This window comes from Schistocerca serialis, unplaced genomic scaffold, assembly GCF_023864345.2.
Source record: "Schistocerca serialis cubense isolate TAMUIC-IGC-003099 unplaced genomic scaffold, iqSchSeri2.2 HiC_scaffold_1202, whole genome shotgun sequence".
Taxonomy (NCBI): Eukaryota; Metazoa; Arthropoda; class Insecta; order Orthoptera; family Acrididae; genus Schistocerca; species Schistocerca serialis.
In genome coordinates, this window is record NW_026047406.1 from 47,501 (window position 1) to 52,500 (window position 5,000).

The following is a 5,000-nucleotide window of genomic DNA, read 5'->3' on the forward strand; positions in this document are numbered from 1 at the left end:
ACCTGCGAGAACCGCAGAGGCGACCGAGCAGCAGACGGCGTCGCGGCGCCGAGCGCCGGGCGGCGGCGCATCCTCAGCGCACACAGTCCTCAATCGGACCAGCACACTGCAGATGTCCACCGCGCTTCGCACCGGGCCCGCGAGGACCTACTTTGGCCGCACGGCGCCGCGTGCAGGGTGCGCCGGCGCGCAGCTGCGCCGCCTGCCGCCTCCGTCGGCCGGCGCGCCTGCCACTGGCCGCCCCCACCAGCCGGCTGTAGCGCGTGCGCCCACGCACCGCGCGGCCAGCACGCCGGGAGGCCCCCCCTCACCGGCCGGGGACGGTCCCACCCAGCCACCGCCGCGTATCGCTTCACACCCAGATGCCATTCACGTTCGTGGGCATGGTGGGTATCGCTGGAACAACCGGTTGGTAGCTCAACCGATCGTCGCCATCACTGATTCACCTCTAGCGAGAACAACCGCACCACAACGGTTTACCAGTTGTTCATTTGCGTAACGTCACCAGCAAACGTAGGCGTCCATCGCCATTTGCAAATTCAACGATTGTTGCATGCCTGTGTCAGGTGTCACGACACACTATGTCTGCCCACATACACGCAACAACATGTGCACGCTTCGCGAACACGTGGAAGGTGGCCCCCGTACGTATGCGATGTCCATTGCGCGAACGACTGTCAACCGGCCTCTGTCGCATGTCGCAGATGTGGAACGCAGTGCACCATGCTATCACGGTGTGTGAGAAGAGACGACTACGTCTGACAACACGCGCCACTACATCAACAGACGGCTCATGCTGATCGCCATCCAGGGCATACCACACTGCAATCCAGCTCTTATAGGGAGACGACACGTAGCTGAGTGCACAACATTTGGACCGCATGGTTCGCCGTTGTTGGCGCAGTCGTTGTACGGTCACATGTACCACGATGTATCATTCAGTACATGAGGACCAATGTGCAGTACAGTGTGTGATTTGGACGTACAACATCAGCGGACAGTTGACACAGGCCGTACCACAGCGTAGGCTAAGTGCTTCGCCATGCGAATGCCAATGAACAACTGCAAATGCCAATGAACAACTGCAAAGGGCATTGAGCATGTACGTCCTGCTGCCATCCACATTACAGTGTATAGCTGCAAGGTGTTTAACATGAAGCGATACACTGGGGACCGGGCAGTGCGAGTAGCAAACTATATTGCGGGGGTTGCAGTTAGGCAACACTACACTAATTTAACGCGTCGTATGACAATTACAGAGCAGGTTAAGGCCCAACGTGTGTTGGGTTAAGGCCCAACGTGTGTTGGGTTAAGGCCCAACGTGTGTTGGGTTAAGGCCCAACGTGTGTTGGGTTAAGGCCCAACGTGTGTTGGGTTAAGGCCCAACGTGTGTTGGGTTAAGGCCCAACGTGTGTTGGGTTAAGGCCCAACGTGTGTTGGGTTAAGGCCCAACGTGTGTTGGGTTAAGGCCCAACGTGTGTTGGGTTAAGGCCCAACGTGTGTTGGGTTAAGGCCCAACGTGTGTTGGGTTAAGGCCCAACGTGTGTTGGGTTAAGGCCCAACGTGTGTTGGGTTAAGGCCCAACGTGTGTTGGGTTAAGGCCCAACGTGTGTTGGGTTAAGGCCCAACGTGTGTTGGGTTAAGGCCCAACGTGTGTTGGGTTAAGGCCCAACATAGGTTGGGTTAAGGCCCAACATAGGTTGGGTTAAGGCCCAACATAGGTTGGGTTAAGGCGCAACATAGGTTGGGTTAAGGCGCAACATAGGTTGGGTTAAGGCGCAACATAGGTTGGGTTAAGGCGCAACATAGGTTGGGTTAAGGCGCAACATAGGTTGGGTTAAGGCGCAACATAGGTTGGGTTAAGGCGCAACATAGGTTAGGTTAAGGCGCAACATAGGTTAGGTTAAGGCGCAACATAGGTTAGGTTAAGGCGCAACATAGGTTAGGTTAAGGCGCAACATAGGTTAGGTTAAGGCGCAACATAGGTTAGGTTAAGGCGCAACATAGGTTAGGTTAAGGCGCAACATAGGTTAGGTTAAGGCGCAACATAGGTTAGGTTAAGGCGCAACATAGGTTAGGTTAAGGCGCAACATAGGTTAGGTTAAGGCGCAACATAGGTTAGGTTAAGGCGCAACATAGGTTAGGTTAAGGCGCAACATAGGTTAGGTTAAGGCGCAACATAGGTTAGGTTAAGGCGCAACATAGGTTAGGTTAAGGCGCAACATAGGTTAGGTTAAGGCGCAACATAGGTTAGGTTAAGGCGCAACATAGGTTAGGTTAAGGCGCAACATAGGTTAGGTTAAGGCGCAACATAGGTTAGGTTAAGGCGCAACATAGGTTAGGTTAAGGCGCAACATAGGTTAGGTTAAGGCGCAACATAGGTTAGGTTAAGGCGCAACATAGGTTAGGTTAAGGCGCAACATAGGTTAGGTTAAGGCGCAACATAGGTTAGGTTGAGGCACAATATAGGTTAGGTTGAGGTACCGTATAGGTTAGGTTAAGGTACAGTATAGTTTAGGTTAAGGTACAGTATAGTTTAGGTTAAGGTACAGTATAGTTTAGGTTAAGGTACAGTATAGTTTAGGTTAAGGTACAGTATAGTTTAGGTTAAGGTACAGTATAGTTTAGGTTAAGGTACAGTATAGTTTAGGTTAAGGTACACATTGTTGTATGGAAAGGTGTAATGGGGGGGGGGGGGGGGGCGGCCGGTCGGTTTGTTGATTGTGATTATAGTAAGTGGATGCCTGCGGCATCATCTGATTTGCCACGTCAGGATGCACCTTTGGCTCATGACAGGCGGCGCTCCGATTCCATGCTTGTGGCAGACCTGTGTCTTTCATTCCTGCCATTGTTTGTGTGCTGTGAGAGGAGGCAGTATTGTGATGTTGGGTGCACCCCTGTGTAGGACATGTGTGGGTGTTGGTGGCTTAGCTGAGCAATGGTGGTTGTCGGGGGGGTGGGATATTCCGTTTTCTGAGTGGACCTCCCAGTCTGGTTATGACAGTGTGGATTGTCTCATGTGGCGGAGAGGATGCACTGGGTGTTGTTCCATGCTGGTGCTTACATATTGTCTGTGTGCGTGTTACAGGCGGAGAGTAGTGCGTGATAAGAGTGTGTGGCTGCCGTGTGGTTGTGATTGTGAGCAGAGTCTTTCAGCATGTATACGGACAGTTGTATATATTATCTGTATTCTGATGGGTCTATGTATTACTAATCAGCGCCGTGTATACGTTTAATCCGGTTCCAGTCGAAACTGTTGTATCTCTGTACATTAGTGACACGGCGAGCGCGCTATGTAGCTACTCGTCTCGGCAGCTTCCACCGGTGTATGGCAAATGATTATAAGCAATGAGTCGAGTCGTCAATACCGATAGTGTGACGTCACATGTCTGGGGTGGGGGACGCTGCGCCCTTCCGGTGGGTCATGGCCTAGAAAGACGCTCCCCACGCAGGGGGGCTTGGACTGTCATAAACTCTTCCGAGTAATATACTTGCCGTACGTTTTTGCGACTGCGAGTGCAACGCCCACCGGTACCGACATGGATGGAGCGCCTCCTAGCTGACCGCTCAGCATCGGCATTCGTACAGAGAGCAACGCGATCGCGTCTCTAGCTCGTAACTGGTACAGCTCGCAGCTCATGTATAGGGACAGCGGGAATGTCGCATATTGGACATAACTCTTTTTTTTTTTTTTTTACTTTATTGTCATTTTAATGCCTATACAATAAGCAGGCTGGCAGCAGCACAATACGCTGCTCTTCAGCCAAATGAGACAGAAGCACAAAAAACAGGAGAAAAACAGAAAAGTCACAAAATGGTGGGCGATAAAATAGGAGACACAGAGAGACAAACACGGAGCCGTTCACACTTGACGATAAACCACACTGCAAACTGTTGAGACGACGCACAGATACTGAAGAAGACGATGGCACTGGTGAACAACGGAGCATGACGGGAAACACTGAACACGAAACATGACGGCACACACAAGACACTGATGGCGGCGATCTCCGGCGCGCGAAAGTCCACGTAGCGTGTGCGAGTCCGGGGACCTGCCAAGAGTGGAACAGGGGGGAGGTGGGGGGAGAGGGGAGAAAAGGATGCCAACGGCGGGGGAGACGGGGGCAAGAGGGAGAGGGACAGGGGAGGGGAGGCCCGGGGGAGAAGGGGAGAGAAAAGGAGGAGGGAGGGAAAAAGGGAGAGAAGGGAGGGAGGGTGCCCGGAGGAGCAAGCACGGGAGGAGGGCGGGAGGATCAAAGTTGGTAGGAGGGGTAGATGGAGGGGAGGAGGGCATCATCAGGTAGGGGGAGCTGGCGGAAGCCACCTTGGGAGAGGGTAAGGAGGGTGGAGAGATGGAGACCGGGTGGGACATGAGAGTACAGGCGCGGCAGCGGGCGGGGGTGGGAGAGGATCGGGGAGACGAGCGGGTGGGGAGGATCGAGTTTACGGGAGGTGTAGAGGATTCGTATCCTTTCGAGGAAGAGGAGGAGGTGAGGGAAGGAGAGAAGATCATACAGGATCCGCGTGGGGGAGGGGAGACGGATGCGATAGGCAAGGCGGAGAGCATGGCGTTCAAGGATTTGGACATAACTCTTCATGAAACGCAAGTTATAGGGGTGGATTGCACATTGCGACTGCGGGAAAAGTCCGCCGTTCATCCGCTGGAGTTGCGAGTTGGGCGGTTAGGGTGGGGCGCCGGTGGAGTGATTGCCGGTCGACGATTTCGTGCGGCAGAGGCGCTGGCGTTGGGGTGCTGTGGTCGACAGAGGACGCAGGCTTTGTGGGTGGGGTCGAAAGATGGGCACTGTGGGCCCATCGCTGTCTTAGTCGGCTTGGCGTCTCATAGATGGCGGTATCGTCGTTGCAGGACGTCATGCCGCGGGAGACCTACAGATGGCGCTGTGTTTTGTGGTGCGCTCGACATGGCGGACGTAGTGTTGTCAGATTCGCATAGATGGAGGTATTGCATGTGGTTTCGCCGTATTTTCATAGATGGCGAT